General features: G+C 37.2%; 1 non-coding gene across 1 annotated transcript; it reads left to right on the forward strand.

Annotated features, from left to right (window-relative positions):
• Nucleotides 1–4935: 4935 nt before the first annotated feature.
• LOC129399206 (small nucleolar RNA SNORA72) lies at nucleotides 4936–5070 on the forward strand. Its single transcript, XR_008626987.1, has one exon. It is a non-coding gene; the product is annotated as a small nucleolar RNA SNORA72 (small nucleolar RNA).
• The last annotated feature ends 13598 nt before the right edge of the window (nucleotides 5071–18668 follow it).

Genomic DNA, 18668 nt, shown 5'->3' on the forward strand with positions numbered 1-18668 from the left:
GGCTGCTGTCTTGCCGTGCCGTCCACCTGTCACATCATTAGGTGCCGCGTGTGCCTGGAATTCACTTTGCTAAATGAGATTTACAGGCCCCAGTGAAACCCATCCCGGGGCATCCCTGCTTCAATTAGCTAAAGATTAATTGTCTGAGAAAGGGAATGAAAGTTTTACTTCAACTGACCTGGAAAAAAAAAAAAGGTAAAAAGAAAAAAAAAATGTATGGTTCAGGTATTCCTCCTAGGCCCGAGGCAGTGTGGAAAAACGTGATAATTTAAAGGTGCTGCAAATTTCCTACACCTCGCCTGGATGAATGAAATTAACTAGCACTAAAAGCTGTCAAATTAAAGGTTGACTTCCAGATATTAGCACCTTAAATGTCACCGAATATTCTCTTTCTTTCTTTCCTTTTTTTTTTCTTCCTTTTTTGGCAAACACATCAGCACACCTGCACTTGCCCACAAACATTTTCTTACTGCTGTTTCCTGTTAACTGCTTGTTCGTGCCCAGCCTGGAGTTACCAGTTATAAATCTTTGATGTAACCATGGCTACAGAACAACTGGCAATTACAACGTTTCCTCCATTTTAATGTTACACTAATTATGTTTGAATATGTTTGAATGGAGATGAAGAGTTGGTAGGGAGAGAAGCTTCTGGAAGCAGGGCAGTTTGGGGGTGAATCTTTGCTCCCACCTGCCATGTGCTTCCCCCCGGATTTTCAGATACACGTGGCCCCCAGGTACACATATCTCACCCCTTGCTAGAATTTCTAAATCTGGAAATCTTCATGCAAATTTATAGAACTTTAGTATCTTCGCCAGGATAAGGAATGACCTAAAGTAAATAGACAATTCAGTGTGTTTTTCACCGTTCTGTCATATGTAATGTCTTCAAAGGATTTGGATCAGGACTGAAAATTTCCATTTCATGCTAAATTTTAAGTAAGAAAAGAAACAGCCCTCCTAATGTTTCCTGTAAAGACCAGCAGTAGAAAACAACCTCATGAGCCACAAGACAGACCGCAAGAGGGGTATATGGGCATTTCTCATGTTGGTGGGACAGAGGTTATCTGGGGTCTTATTTTCAGTCTTCAGTTCGGTTAGAATATTCCAACAGATTGCAGCTTGCGTGTCCCGATTTAAATTTGCGGGTTATGGCATGTAGTTTTAATAAAAGTTCACAAGATATAAACAAGCCTGGGGCAATCTTCAGCAAGACAGCACAGAATTAGCGCTCAAATGTTTAAGCACAGAGAACAATCAAAGGTTGAAGAATGACATGCTTATACTTTGAGTTCCCTGCCAACCACTTTAAGAAGTTTAAAAGGAAACCAAGAAGAAAAACCAACACTCTTATCAAATCCCCACTCTCAAAGGAATGTTTTAATAAGTTTACCCAATGATGCTCGGCTGGAGCCATAGCACAGCGGGGAGGGCATTTGCCTTGCTCAAGGCCAACCAAGGTTCGATTCCTCCATCTTTCTTGGAGAGCCCGAAACCTACCAAGAGTATCCTGCCTGCACGGCAGAGCCTGGCAAGCTAGCTGTGGCATATTCAATATGCCAAACACAGTAACAACAAGTCTCACAATGGAGATGTTACTGGTGCCCGCTCGAGCAAATTGGTGGACAATGGGATGACAGTGTTACCCAGTGATGCTAGAGTCAACTCCTGGATCTGCGCTAAAGGAATTACATTTGTCAGGGCTCAGGGGACCAGATGGGCTCAGGGACTCAGGGAACCATATAGCCCGCATAGAACCTGGTTTGGCTGCATGCAAGGCAGATACCTTTTTCACTGTACTATATCTCAGCCCTGACACCTATCCAATCTTCCAAAACATGATCAAAGGTAAGATGACCAAAACTATAGATTCTAACTAAAAACTACAAAAGAATTCCAAGTTATTTAGAGGTGTCCGTTTTTCTTTGTTTGAGGATATGTTAAGTACACTCTGATTAGTTTTGGCAAAATGATTTTAGAACACATCTGGAAAATTAACTTAATGAGGCCAGACATTAGCATTTGGGAAAAAAAAGAGTAAAAATTAAAAACATTCTTTACTAGATAATAAATCATGCAGACTTGTAATAAGAAGAAGATAGTAATTATAAAAAATTTACATAGAGCTCAAAAGAACAAATTAGACTCTCCAGAAGCACAATAACCACGTACAAAATTACATAAATTAAAAAGGCATTGCCAAAATTTACCAGAAAATAGAAATATAACCCAATGCACAGTGTTATGACAATTAATTAATTATAATAGTTGTAGTTGATGATAATATCAGAAGATAATACCTGATCAAAAGCTTTAATGACACTTGTTAAATCAAGAACATCAGAATTATCCAAGGACAAGAGATAATATAGTGGATTGGGTGCTTGCCTTGCACCTAACTGACCTTATTTTGATCCCTGGCACCACATAAGTTCCCCCGAGCCCTGCCAGGAGTGCTCCTTGAGCACAAAACCAGGAGTAATCCATGAGCAGCACCAGGTGTGACCAAAAACCAACAAACTAAATAAAAGCTATCCAAATGCCTGAAGTTCAGATAAACTATAATTAAAAATTAGTGTAGTGGTGTGCTAAAAATTTACTAAGAAAGTTTAAAGTTTATTTATTTTATTTTATTTTTTGCTTTTTGGGTCATACCTGGCGATGCATAGGGGTTACTCCTGGCTCTGAACTCAGGAATTACCCCTGGCCGTGCTCAGGGGACCATATGGGATGCTGGGATTTGAACCCAGGTCGGCTGCATGCAAGGCAAACGCCCTACCCGCTGTGCTATCTCTCCAGCCCGGAAGTTTAAAGTTTAAAGAACATAAAAATAGAACACTTCAGACTATAAATAGAAAATATTTTAGTTGATCTATATGTAACTAAGTACAGTTTCTATAAATATATCATCTTGAACTATTTTCAGCCTCATGATTTATTACTAGATAATTTAGAAAGGATTTAGTTTTACTTTTGTGTTATTCTCATGACTTTTGATAGACTAATGTAGCAAACATATCAATAATATGGCAATCAATAATATTTATTGATCATGTTTGAGGTTGGATATACTAAGTGATTGTTACAGAGATACTGTATTACTGTTGCCAGTATTATAAGTGCATTGAGGAGAAAAAATGAGAAAAAGTGCTTTTTTCCTAAGATCAGCCTATTAATGATAGAATTATTTTCAGAAATGAGTCTGTATGATACAAAATCAGTTGTTAATCTATAACTCAATTATGCCTGAGGTTTGTGTATATGAGTGCATTGAACTTGCTTTCATTCTGACAAAATCCTGCATAAATTTTTTTTAAATTTCAAAAATTTCAATGTTAAGCCAACTGAAAAAAAAATTATTAGATTAGGCTACACTAAAGTCACAAACTGGTTCATTGGTTTTAAATATGCTTAATGGTTTGAGATGATTTGCATTAGTTCTTCCAACCTAAATGCACAACTTCTAAAAAGAATTACTAAGATTTAGTTTATAATGGAAGAGAAACATGAGAATCTGAATGCATTATCATATGAGTACATACTGTTATATATGTTATACTTATAGTATGTACCTTGCATATCCTAATTGCTTTATTTATATTAAATGATAGGTATAAATGTCTGGCCATAAATAAGGCAGTCAAACACATTTTTGAATGAATAAGTTTCTCAGAATAACTACAATAGTGTAATGCTAACATTAAATAAAAAGACTTTTATTAATTAAATTTCTACTGTGTGCCAGCAGCTAAAGTCAAGATGGGAGTGCCTTCTTTCAATTATTCATAGAACCTCTGTGATGCAGATCGTATACCCAGAGCCCATTTTGTATATGCCTAATAATAAAAACTCTAGAGTGAAATCCACCTTTAGAAATGCTGCATAATTTGACCAAGCTTTTCTCTTTTTTTTCATCCAAACATTAATATTATAGCTGCTTCTTGAATTCAAATGTTTATGTACATAGTCATGGGCAACTGCTAATTGAATGAGGGTGAATAATGCCAAGCACTCTAAGGATTATACCAATTCATGGTCATTCAGAAAATGAAGAAGGAGGGACCAGATAACCAACCTCCAATTGACCATGCCACAAAACTTAATTGGCGTTGAGCATATGCCATCTCACTCGTCACCTCACAAAGCCTCATTACGTAATGTTTAACTACTAAGACAATAGCTCTATATAGGTTGCACTTTGTGATGCAGAGGTTCCTGTTTGTGTGGTTGCTTCAGCCACACAGGCATTTCTACATGAACTCTAAAATAAAGAGTTGGGTAATGAAAGCACTCTAGCACCGTATCTCATGGTCAGTATGCTGATCTTCTAGGCTGTCCTCAAGAACCCGAAAGTTAGCTCATTCTGCCGTAGCAATCAGATGTTAGATTTCAGGAATGAAAGTCAACATAGGAGGCTACTAATGGGGTGTGGACTGTCTTTGAATAGTACTATAAATGCTGGAGAATCATTTATAATTTCACTTAAAATTATTATCAGAAATTTTTCACAATGTTTCACTATAACACCTGATTTGTGAAATTTATATAATGATATTTTATAAATGTTAAAAACAAATGTTTTGGTAAAAACTGGGGTAGTGTAGGTCCCATAAGACCATAGTAATAATCTTCAGGATTTTTGTCTAGTTTGTTTTTGGGGAGGATTACCAATAGACGTGCTCAGGATCCGTGCTCATGGATCACTCCTGCTAGTGCTCAGGTAAGACCGTATGTGGTGATGAAGATGGAACCGGGGCTGGCCACATGCAAGGCCAGTGCCTCACCTACTTATGCTCTCTCTCTGGCTCCCAGGAATATTTAATGTAGAATTGGGTTGTTCCTATAAACTTACAAGTTTTTTCGATTTTAGAAAGTTTAGTTCTTTTTCGTTTCTACAAATATTTTCATTTGTAGCAACATGATTTAAAAACTATTGTCCTGCAAATATTCTTCATATTCTGATTTTGTAATAATCGGGACAAGCTAAACATTCGTTATAATAATACCACACATTTGTCCTGGACCTAGGTCTTTGCCTACCTAAGTCTGGTCTTAGAAATGCTGCTGATAAATCAAGTCTGCGGGAGCTGCGACTCTGGACACCTGGCACAGTGATTAGAATACTTTTGGAGATAACTGCTGCCAATTTGAGCATTACCAGTGCCACTAAATATAAAATCACTGTTTTATTTTCTAGGTGAGTCTGATATCTTAGAAGCACGACAGAACAGACTATTGAAAAGTAAATCATGCAAAAATTTACTGTAATAAGACCAAGTTTACTTTAAAAACAAAAAACTACTATTACTAGGATTTTATAAATGATATATTCAAGCACCAAATATATTCCTTTGATTGATTTATATAACACTTTGCCCCATCCAGCTAACTCCCATTTCTGCAATCCAAATGTACGTGGTAAGTATATATTTGATGCGCCTCTAGATATTAGAGTCTCTGAATATATCTTTTAAAATTTCTATTGACCATGACCATTTTCCTCTCATACAGCTTACTTTGCTGTCAGTCAATATTTCAAAATGACAAAAATCACTAAATAGAAATGCATTGAAAAAATCCATTAAAATGGGAGCATGGGAGTTACAGAAACTAAGTAGAACGTTATTTTCTTAATATCAGGCTTAAACCCAGTGAATTGCATTGCAAGATGTCAGCTCTGTGGAGTGCAGAAAACATTAAATATATTTTTTTTTCTCAAAGCGTTTGTTTGCACTAAAAGTAGGACATTTAAGGACATTACTGCATTGAACTGCACTTTTGGAATCTTCTAATAGACTTCAGATAGAATAAAGGGGTCTGACTATGATGGACACCAATCAGCCTTACCTATGAAATTCACAAGTGAAGTTAAAGACATGGGGTGCAAAGAGATATTTAAGATATTAGCCATTAATAGGAAAGAAATGAGAAACATTACTTAGTGTAGGATTTATTTGTGTTCTCTCTTTGCTTTCTTAGCAGGGAAATTTTAACCATCCCTTCTTTGCAACCCCCCCAACACCCTGTCCACACACACACACACACACACACACACACACACACACACACACTCCACATGTCCACTGGTTACTCTGGGACTGGATACAATTACAAGTTTCCTCACAGCAGTTAAACTCTCAATCCCAGCTGTGCCTTCAGTGGCATGAGCCAGCTTGATTATGCTAAAGTACCCCTGGATTCCTTCCTCTTTTGTTTTATTCCACCCAGGGTCTTAAAGCTTAAACATTTGACATGCTTGGGCAGTTTTCTCTCTAATTTCACCCAAGCTGACTATGCAGTGAGTTTAATGCGTAGGTGTAGCCTGTAGGTACAAGTACCTGCCTCTGTAATGTTTTCCCCTCGGCCATCTGAACGCTGGAAGCATTCCAAGAGTGAATCTATGTTATGGTAAAAAGTTAAGCCATATCACAAGAGGGATAATATTGCCAAGCTAAACTGATTTAGATCAATATCTATTCAGGCATTTGGTTTACTTTGAAACTGCAGGTACAATGCTTCTGGCTTCAACATTGTAAAGCTTGATATTCTAGGAATCGATCCATCTTCTTCATAGATGGGAGTCATCAAGCTTAGCTACAACCTTTAAAAACTGTGTGGTGACAGAACTTCCAGGCTGGTTTGCTTATACACCGTCTTCCCATGATTTGATGCTAGAGAGAATAACAAATTTTAATTTGCAAAGGAAAGACATATATTAACAAACCCCAATTTGGAGCATGAGTTTTCAGTCCCTTCTCTTTGGGGGTGCTCGGGAAACCCATGCCTGTTGAAACTATAGCAAATAACATTATTATTGAAGTGGTGGATATTGCCAGGTTTCTGAGGAACAGTCATCTAAATCTGCAAAGCACCTTTTAGTGTCCCTAAAACTATCATAGAATAGATATTCTAAACAACGGAATAGCGCTGTACTAGGACAAACCCTTGGCTGTGAATTATGAAACTGATTGAGAAACAGTAGGGGGCGATAGAGAGACATGATGAAGGTGAGACAAACAGGGTGATGGAGTCATGGGCGTGTAGGGGTGGCCAGTGCAGTCATTCTGCACATCAATACCATACACTTTAACACCATTGTAACCATATTACTAAGCTATAATGAAATTTACGAGATAAACATCTTCGACTCAGTGCTGAAGAGATGTATTTGACAGTTCACTGCATTTTAGAGATTTTTTTGGCAGGAGTGTGGGGTGTCACATTTCAAACTTAGGATAAAATATTTCAGAGATGGTGAGACTGTGAAGCCAGATTATTTTAGATGAAGATACTCTGACAACAAATTATCATTTTACTATATGTATCAGTGTGTATGGATGTATGAAAAATTTTTTTTTAAGTCAATAGAAGGGAAGGGCAAGTTTCCTCCACTATCTAAGAGGAACCCTGCCAGAGCGATAGTACAACAGGGAGGGCGTTTGCCTTGCATGCGGCGGACCTGGATTCAATCCTCGGCATCCCACATGGTCCCCAAAGCACTGTCAGGAGTAACACTGAGTGCAGAGCCAGGAGCAACCCTTGAGCATCACTGGGTGTGACCCCAAAAGCAAATAAAAAATAAATAAAAGAAATTTAAAAAAGAACTTACTACTTGGTATGATTTGAGGTGATCCTTATTAGCATGAACTAATAGGAAAAGTTCTTACGGTTTTCCAAATTTAGAAAAGAATCTACAGAATCATACCCAATAGGAGCATTGTGCTTTTGGATAGTGGGGAAAAAAAAGTGCCCCAGCGCATTTGACAATCAGTAGTATGTCCTGTAAAACATCTTTAGGAGCTTCTCCCTTTCATCAGATACCAATATCGAAAACTATAATGACATTTGTAACAAATTCACACATCCCACCTGGAAAGCCCGCCTCTTTCTCATTCATCGGGATTCATACTGCGCTCTCGTGAATGGGGTAATTATCTAGTATCCAATGCTCAGAACATTTATGTATTTGAAAACATGGTGATATGAGTGTTCTTGGGAACTTATTTCTAAAGTCCTAGTATGCATCGCATAAACTAATAAAATTTAGAATTTACCAGTTCTTAGCAGGACCTTCCTGCTACTGCGCTTCAAATGAGAAATGCCATCTTTGAGGAGAGACGCTGAGAACATTTGTGCCATGAAGTTTTATTATTTGTGATTCTTAAAACGCTTTATTTTTAGATGATGATAAAATTGTCTCCATTTTTATACAATTTTTCGAAAATCCCGACTAGAGGTTCTCGGCTTCCTTATGGGGACACTAATAGAGTGGTGACTGCCACCTTTACATCATTCACACCCTATGATTTACCAATTCAGGGCTGTCATTCTGTCAGAGCCTTTGCAGCTGGCATGGGAGAAAGCTGACGTTCAGGCACGCAAAGTGGCGTTTTAAAGGGAACGGTAATGAGAGTGATAAGCTCTTCTCTGTCACAGCGTGTCCAAAGAAAACTCTGTAATCGCTCCAGCAATGAATTCCTTAACTAAAAAGGCACCGATTCTATTCTGTTTGGGTTGGTACCAGGCATCAAACCCAGAGTCATCGGAGACCGACTGTCATCAACTGCTGAGCCATAATTCTGGCCCTGCAGATTCTGATGGCCGTGATCTCAATGCAGGTGAAACTTACATGGAGAATCAGAAAGAATGCTGTTATTTGATACAGCAGAAGGAAAGGAGACATACATCCCCCTAGAAGAGACGCAGGCTTTTGCTTGAATTGCTGCTATTAAGAAGTGACTTTGGCTATGATGGCCTTCTTGACCTTCCATTTTCCCTCTGTGATTGACCGTATTGGACTAGAACTGCTGATCCCAACCTACTTGAAGAAACATTGATTAATAGATCATGCAGGATAAAGGTTCATGTTAAAATATGTTTGATAAGTTCGGCAGATAAAGCATTTCTTGAAGAGCCTGTTTCAAAATGCATTATTAGGGGCACGGGAAAATATTCCGCCATAAAGTCTTGCTCAGCCTCATGGTTCTTTTTATTTTATTTAATTTTTTTTGGTTTACACCCGGCAAGGGCTGGAGTGATAGCACAGCTGTAGGGCATTTGCCTTGCACATAGCCAACCCTGGTTCGATTCCTCTGGTCCTCTCGGAGAGCCCGGCAAGCTACAGAGAGTATCTCACCCACATGGCAGAGCTTGGCAAGCTCCTCGTGGCGTATCTGGTATTCCAAACACAGTAACAACAAATCTCATAGTGGAGATGTTACTGGTGCCCGCTGGAACAAATTGATGAGCAACAGGATGACAGTTACAGTGACACCCGGAGATGCACAGGGGTTACTCCTGGTTTTGCACTCTGGAATTACTCCAGGTGGTGCTCAGGGGACCATATGGGATGCTGGGAATCGAAACTGGATTGGCTGTGTTCAAGGCAAACACCCTACCACCTGTGCTATCGCTCCAGCCTGAGCCTCTTGGTTCTTGAGTGTACCTTGGTATGCAAAGCGCTACGGAGTGTTAGAGAAATACTCCCGGGTCCTTCGAGATATTTCGAAGGAATAAAGACCATCCTTAGCATGTGGAAGGCCCACGCTGGCCCATACACAGCATGGTTCCCTCACCAGGAAAGACCTTCAACACCCTAAGGGAAGGAGCCCTGAGGATTTCCATCACTCTTGGCCACTGAGGACCTTACTTTAGACCCAATAAATAAGATTTTCCAATGATGTGACATGAAAATCAGCAAGTTAACAGAGATGTACTGTGATCTGAGACCCCTTGTCATCCCCCCCTTAACACTCACTCCCTCCCACACACTCTCTGGTAAGAATAATAGTAACCTCAGAAGCTACTGTGGAAGGCCTCATCCAACCTGTTGACCTTCCAGCATCAAACAGGAAAATGAGACTTATGGGAAATATCCACTCTTCCTGGTCTGCAGCCCGTGGGTCTGCCCTGAGTTTCCACAACGGAAGGACCAATTCTTAAAAATCCTGCCCCACCCCATTTCTCTGTGTTCTTTCTCTTGGTATCAGTCTTCTCACACTCTCTATCTTCTTTCTTTTTCTCCTTCCTTCCCTCCATCCCCCCATCTCTCCAATCTCTTTGAGGAACTTAATACATTCCCTTTGGAGAAATTTGGGGTTAAAGACAAAGGGCTAAGTTAAAAGTATAAGCTCTTTGCCAGCTCAGTAATGAACATAATTTTGTTGATGAGAAATTTGTGCAGAAATAATGGGTTATTTCAAATTAATTATTTATGATAGCATTTAGCTAATTTTTAAGATATGTTAATATCAATTACTTAAACTCAATTATTATTACTTCTTTCTTTCAATGTTTCAGTAGGAGCCAAATTCTAACACAGCTTTCGAAAATGTTGCTTATAGCTTTACAATATGCCTAAAAGAAGATTAAAAAGATTACTGTATAAAAAATATTTTGGAAAGGAAAGGATTCTGAATATTTAAAAATGTGGAGTAATGGGATGGAAAGATAGTGGTAAGGTACTTACCTTGCACGTTACTGACCTAGCTTTGTTCCCTGGCCACCCATTTGGTCCTCCAAGCACCAAGTTCCCTGAGCACAGGGTCATAATTCAGCCTGGTGGGTGTGGCCCCCAAACAATACAAATAAAGAAAATTGTGAAATAAGAATATTTTGTATAGAATCTACATAAATGTTAAAAAGTGAGCATAATAGGGCTTATATATATATTAAGCCAAACAGAAAAATAGTGGAATATTATTATGCACATTTTAAAAGAAAAATGATCTTTGATTTTAAAATAAATTCATCAATCAAAAGCATTTTACAAATATACAACTTTTCAAAGCTTATGGACTGATAACAATCTACATACAAAAGAAAGAATAATCAAATTGTTTTTGTTAGTGGAAATTCCCTTTCTTTTCTCCATTCTATTTTCCTTCACTGATCACTACCAGCAAAGAAGACCTGTAAAAAACTTTGCTATTTCTTTAATAGCATGAAAACTAAATATCAGTATGTTGTACCATAGATACAAGTCATAGCTCTTTAGCGTAACACTGTAGCACTGTCGTCCCGCTATTCATCGATTTGCTCCAGCAGGTAACGTCTCCATTGTGAGACTTATTGTTACTGTTTTTGGCATATAGAATACCCCACGGGTAGCTTGCCAGGCTCTGCCGTGCGGGCTGGATAATCTTGGTAGCTTGCAGGGCTCTCTGAGAGGGACGGAGGAATCAAACCGGGGCTGGCCACATACAAGGAAAATGTCGTATGGGCTGTGCTCTTTAGTGTAAGTATCTAAAATTATCAATCTCAGAAATGATATGTTTTTCAGGTAATAAGATAGCAACTGTTGATAATATGTAAATGAATGAACACTGATACTTTAAAGAACTTTGTTTCTAAAAAGAAATATGTCCATCTAATATATCTAATCAACTCTCTTCTAAATCATATGAGGATTGTTCTTCAGATTTTTATTGAGTTAACTGTGATATGTTTAACTCTCAACAAACAAATTAGTACATTAGTAAACTATTAGTAAACTACCTTGCCCAGGTAATTAAAAAAATATCATTATATCTAAAAAATTTACCTATTTACAGATGAAGTTTTATGAATAGGTACAAATTTTATTCTTAATTCCATCAGAACTTTAATACATTGAATTCAAACTTCCTGGTGTATTTCTTTAATTTATACTTATCTCTACTCCTTAATAGTCTTTTGGATTCATTATGGATTTTCTTTATATCCTTTCCTAATTCATAGGTGTTATATTATTTCTTTTCACTTGTTAATAATTTTCATCTTTATAAGATTTAAAATTGCCTGCAAAGAAGTTGATTATCTCAACTTTTTTTTATGACATTACCCTCTAAATTCTAAATGTGATTCTGTAAGAAGGACATCAGTTCCACTTTAGATCTTGTTGATAATTTTTTTTAACTCTTCTTACTATAAAGTAATGCATACAGGTGTAAGAATGATAATATATTCTTGGGTATAATTTTAGAACTTATGATCAGAAACAAAAGGTATTTTGTTTGTTTTTTTTGAAAATCATGTTTCATGCCAGAGGACCTTGGAAATTCAACAGTTGTATGTTTTAAGCACCACACATTGGGTAGGGCCAGAAACACTGTAGAATTGTACTCTAGGAATAGAGTACATTCATATCTATAATATAATATCATCCATTTATATCATCTATTTCATAAGGCCACTCATCTCTTTGGACATGAAATAAACTGAAACTTTTACTTTGGCATGAATAAATCTTCACTGTATAAATAAATATAATTGGTGGTTCTGGGAGAAAATTCTGCAGAAGAATTAGAGAACCATACAGCAATAGGTAGACTAGCAATTATTCAAAGTATAATCTTGTATTATCAAAAATGAAACTGTGTAAGCATGAATTAGGCACTAATATTTGCATAAAGTACTTGTTTTAGTGTTGCTGAAAAAATTTCAAGCTATCATTACTTCATAACCCAACAAATTGGTTGACAGGTCAAAAGTTACAAATGACAATGAAAAAAAGAAGTTGGTTTCTGGCTTACCTATTTTGATAAATCAGTGAGAAATTTCAATATTTACAATGATTATTCTCTTCTCAAGTGTCTTTTTTTTCCTTTTTATTGTCTAGGTGTTATCAAGGTACACATTGCCTAAAATTAAATGCTAATTATTCTAAGTAGCACTGCATTGTAGCACTGTTGTCCCATTGTTCATCAATGTGCTTGAGTGGGCACCAGTAATATCTCCATTGTGAGACTTGTTGTTACTGTCTTTAGTATACCAAATATGCCACTGTAGCTTACCAGGCTCTGCTGTGCCAGTGGGATACTCTCAGTAGCTTGCTGGGCTCTCCAAGAGGGATGGAGGAATTGAACCCAGGTCAGCTGCATGCAAGGCAAATGACCTGTTGTGCTATCGCTCCAGTCCTGCATATACGATTTTATATTTATATAGCTCATCATAATCAACACCCTAATCAAGATCACTGAAGCACACAGCCTAAGAGCTCTGCTATGGAAACAACCCAAATGTCCAAAAACTGATGAATGGATAAAAATGTCGAGGTATATATACACCATGGAGTACTATATAGCTGGTAAAAGAGAAGAAACCATTTAGTTTGCTACAACTTGGATGGAACTAGATGATATCATGTCAGAGAAATAAGTATAAATACCAGTTTGTGCTCCCACCTGTGGAAAGTGTTAGACAAAACAAGAAAATAGTATTGGAAAATGACAAACCCTTCACCTTATATTACAAAACTCATATTACCAATTAGTAGGGGAAGAGAAGGGGCAGTAGGGGAATTAGAAGGTGAAATAGAAGCAATCCAAGGACATTGGTAGAGATTTTGCTATTTTAGTAGTGATAGGGTGAAGTAACTTTGTATATCAATACCGAAGTCTTGTTACTACTGTAACCATATGGCTTAATAAAACAATGTTTTTTTCAAAATATAGAACATTTCCACTATTCTAAAATGTTAATTTCTGCAGCTTTACAGTAAATACTATGCCACATTTATCAAAACTGGTTACAAATATTTTGTTTTTTTAATTATAGAACTTCTTATCAGTAAACTATACAATATGCATGCAACTGTATATGAATATTTTTATCAAAAATATTACTGGGCCTCATTTAATAAATGCATCAATGGGTTGTCTCTTTTTATTGCTGAATATGTTTCTCTATTTCTAAGTCTGTTTTTTGTAGAAGATACAAAGTTGAATAATATTAGAATATCTGAGAATTTCCTCTTTTTAGTTTATCTGTTTAGTCAGTTTTCATTTATTATAATTAATAACACTGTATTTCAGTATATATCCTTCCAATTTTATTTTGCTCCCTTAGTTTTGCTATTTTTTTATATTTTGGGGGGTATTTCTTGAATATCTCTAATATTCTATTTGATCTTTTCTATTGCAACTTATATAAATCACTTTCTAATGAGGTATTAGTTGCTATAGTGTTTACAATATTTATATTGCATGAATTACAAAATCTACTTTCAAATGGTATATTATTTGCTTATTTCAGTGTATTTCTTTTGTTCTTTTGTAATTACCATCTACATATATCATGTACCTTTTAATATCCTATTTTTTAATTAAAAATCACTTAAATTAGAAAATTTGGAAAAACATAAGACATATATATCACATCTCATTTCTTTCATTCCAGGTCAGCTTCATGGCAAATGCCCTACCAGCTGTGCTATCACTCCAGTCCTTATAGATAAATATATAAAAAATAATAATTTTTAAATTGCTGTTGTGCAAATTGGCTATTGCAGTATGCTAAAAGAATTTGATGGCATTAATTTTCCATATTTTTCTATGTGCATTCTACATATATTTTCTGTATGTATGATTCACTTAACTATAAAAGTCTCTAAGAAGAGACTTGAAATTTTTCTCTAACTATAATATCTATTTTATGCATTTTTTTGGGCTTTTATAATTTCTATCAATTTGATTGTGATGTATCTTCATATAATGTTGCTTAAGTATCCATTCCTTATAGAATTTGAGGGTTTATATTATTTAAAAATATGTACATTTAAAAATTATTATTTTTTATATATTTATCTATAAGGACTGGAGTGATAGCACAGCTGGTAGGGCATTTGCCATGAAGCTGACCCATGTTCAATTCCTCCATTCCTCTCTGAGAGCCTGGCAAGCTACCAAGAGTATCCCGTCTGCACGGCAGAGCCTGGCAAGATAACCTTGGTGTACTCGATATGCCAAAAACAGTAGCAACAAGTCTCACAATGGAGACGTTACTGGTGCCCACTCGAGCAAATCAATGAGCAATGGGATGACAGTGCTGCAGGGCTCTATTTGTCTATATGTTATCATCTACTGAAGACTTCAGCTACTTAGGTAGAAAGTTTTGTAATATTGTCCAAAGAACATTGAGACTCTCAAATTTTTAAGTCTTTTCCTGCCCTTAGACTTTAGTTTCAATAGTTCCTGGTGCCATATTTTCAAGTTCAATTATTTTTTCTATTTAAAAATATTTTTCTGGGGTCTGGAGTGATAGCACAGCATGTAGAGCGTTTGCCTTGCATGCGGCTGACCCAGGTTCGATTCTCAGCATCCCATATGGTCCCCTGAGCACTGCCAGGAGTAACTCCTGAGTGCAGAGCCAGGAGTAACCCCTGTGCATCGCCAGGTGTGACCCAAAAAAGCAAAAAAAAAAAAAAATTTTCCTGTGATCTTGGAATCATGTTTATTACTTTAGAAAAAAGTAATAATCTATTCAGCTGATCTATATACCTGGTATACTATTAGACAGTATTTTAAATTTGATACTTCTTTATGGCTTCTATGTTTATGTATTTAGTTTTGGGCCACACCTAGTTGTGCTGAGGGATCACTCAAGGTTCTGTACTCAGGAATAACTCCTGATGGTGCTCCAGGAACCATTTGCAATGCCAGGAATTGATCCTGGGTTGGCTGTGTATAAGGCAAGCTCCCTTACCCATGTATTCTATGCAGCCCTATACTCTCCATTTAAAAAAATATTATATGTGTTTTTATTAAATATTAATAGTATATACTTAAGAGTATTTGAAATCATTGTCTGGTAATTGATAAGATCCTATAATACCTGACTTTGTTTCAACTGATTATTTTTCCTTACTAGAGATTAATTTTACAGCATTTTACCAATCTAGCAATTATTGTTTGGATGCTGGGCATTTTAAAAGTTGTTTGTCCTGCTGTTTTCCTTTAGTGTTTAGATTTTTTTCTGACAGGTTATTAATTTACTTGCCAATCACCACAGACTTCATGAAGCTTGATTTCAGTCTTTCTTAATACAATCCTAAAGCAGACTTATCTCCTCTTAGTTTAATCTTTGTTCTAAGATATTGCACTGCCAAAATATTTGCTATTTTCTGTGTCTTTTACTTGAGGCTGTCGAATCTGAAACACATTTTTGCGTATGGGCTTCTCAGCTCAGATATGGGTTCTGCTTATAGTTCCTTTGCAGATTTCTGCTCCTTCACTTTCGTGGCCTGGCTTCTTGAAGTGTCATTCTTTCTAGAGATAGCTTAATATTCAGTCAGAGGTTTAAAGAACACCCTGAACAACTCCTGGTTATGTTCTCTTCAACAGAGCTCCCACCTGCATGATAGATTTCACTCTACATTCTAACCTCTTTAGTCTCTCTTATCCTCTGTCACATTTTCTCAGTGTGTTGAGACTCCCTTTCCCTGCAAGCATCCTGTGCCCAAAAATGTCTGAAAATTACAAGATGCACTTAATTTGTCTTTCTTTTCTTAGACTCAGAGCTCTGTACTCTGTTTTCCAGTATCTGCATATTGGTATTTCATATCATTTCATTTTTGAGACTGATTTATTGTTTTGTTTTTAATGACAATAGGTTAGTGAAATACTGATGATATGATCTTAGCCAGTTGCAGAATATGTGAGATGATTTTCTTAACCATTGAAATTTCTATGTTTGATTCGTAATACAAATTGTAATTTATTTAAATTATGCACTTCCCAAAGATCTTTTATGATGAAGTCTGTGCATGATAAAACTACTATAGATCTTTTGCAAGACGAGACTATTCTGGAAAACATAGATGGGAGCCACTGATTTAAGAGCAAAGGTCATTATAGTCAGAATTTGCCAAAGGAGTCATTAAAACGAATGGAAAGTCTCAAATTAAAAAATCATTTAGAAGTTAATACCATTTAATTTCCATTTCATTGGAATTTTCCACTCCTTTATGACTGGCTTTATGAAAATAATAAAAATAGTAAGTAATTAGCATAACAATTGTATGAAGAAGTTAAAGAAGGATTAAATTTCTTATTCTAGGAAGGGTGTTAATATGCTCTTAGAATCTTAAAGTATTTAAACTATCCAATTTTTCTTCTCATCCAATCGCCTCATACATATTTTTGTCTGTTTAGGGGTAAAAATAATTCTGTTCTATTTTCTTTGCAAGCACAGCAGGTAGGGCATTTGCCTTGCACGTGGCCGACCCGGGTTCGATTCCTCCATCCCTCTTGGAGAGCTCAGCAAGCTACTGAGAGTATTCCGCCCACACGGCAGAGCCTGGCAAGCTCCCTGTGGTGTATTTGATATGCCAAAAACAATAACAGTGAATCTCAGAATGGAAATGTTACTGGTGCCTGCTCGAGCAAATCGATGAACAACGGCGCAACAGTGCTACAGTGCTACAATATTAGAACTAAAATCTCCATGCTCTACATTAGGTTCTTAGACTTAGTGATTGAATAATTATAAGCATCATCTTATTTCTCTTCGGCTGCTGGGAGCTCTATTCAGGATGGGGAGGGAAGCTGGAGCCCATCCCCTCAGAGGGGCCCTGGGAAGACAGCCAGGCGTGTGGGCAAGAGACTCTCCGTGAGTCCAGAGACCTCTGGAACCTAGCCACAGCCATGCTCAAGGCCCCTCTCCACCCGTTCGGACGAGCCTCACGCATGAAGGTACCGGCAGAGGAACCCAGGTGTGTGGGACCCGGGGCTGAGATCTCCAAGCCTGCTCAGATCAGGACTGGGCCTCTTCCGCCCAGATTTCCCATTTCCCAGTAGCTAGGTGGTCACACCCAGGCACTGCCCCCAGCGCCGTGTAATCCCATCCACGGCCAGCATCCAGAGACTTAAAAGCAAGCTTAAAAGCAGGACATCTTATAGCCTACCTCTCCCTCCAGAGAACCTGGCAAACTACCAGGAATTTCCTGCCCACATGGGAGAGCCTCACAAGGTCCCCATGGTGTATTTTTTTTCTGATATAGACTTTTAATTAATATTTATTTTTATTTTATTTATTTTTTATTTTTTTATTTTTTTTAAAATTTTTTATTGAGTCACCATGTGGAAAGTTACAAAGTTTTCAGGTTTAAATCTCAGTTATACAATGCTCAAATACCCATCCCTTCACCAATGCTCATATTCCACCACCAAGAATCCCAGTATAGCTCCACCCCACCCCCTCACACCCCTAACCCCCCCACGCCCCTAGCCCCCCCCACCCTAAGCCCCCCCCCGCCTGTGTAACTAATAAATTTCACTTTACTTTCACTTTGATTGCATACAATATTTAAACAAAACTCACTATTATTGTTTGGAGAGTCTCTCCCCTAAAGTCAGACCTGCTGAAAAGGAAGCATTAGATAATTTGTTTTCCATTGCTGAGGATGAAGAGGTATGAGGTCGAGTGACCACACTTATCGGCCTCTCAGTTTTGGGTTTCTATAATTTAGCATTTTAGTAACTAAGTCCAGAGAGATATCTGCCAGAAGTTGCATCGTTGCCAACTTGTACTTCTCAATTACATTATATTCCACATATGAGTGCAATCTTTCTATGTCTGTCTCTTTCTTTCTGACTCATTTCACTCAACATGATACTTTCCATGTTGATCCATTTATATGCAAATTTCATGACTTCATGTTTTCTGACAGCTACATAGTATTCCATTGTGTAGATGTACCAGAGTTTCTTTAACCAGTCATCTGTTTTGGGGCACTCTGGTTTTTTCCAGATTCTGCCTATTGTGAACAGTGCTGCAATGAACATAGAAATACATATGCCATCTCTACTATACCGTTTTGCCTCTCCGGGATATATTCCCAGGAGTGGTATTGCTGGGTCAAATGGAAGCTCAATTTCTAATTTTTTGAGAATCGTCCATATTGTTTTCCAAAA

This window comes from Sorex araneus, chromosome 10, assembly GCF_027595985.1.
Source record: "Sorex araneus isolate mSorAra2 chromosome 10, mSorAra2.pri, whole genome shotgun sequence".
In the NCBI taxonomy this organism is placed as follows: Eukaryota; Metazoa; Chordata; class Mammalia; order Eulipotyphla; family Soricidae; genus Sorex; species Sorex araneus.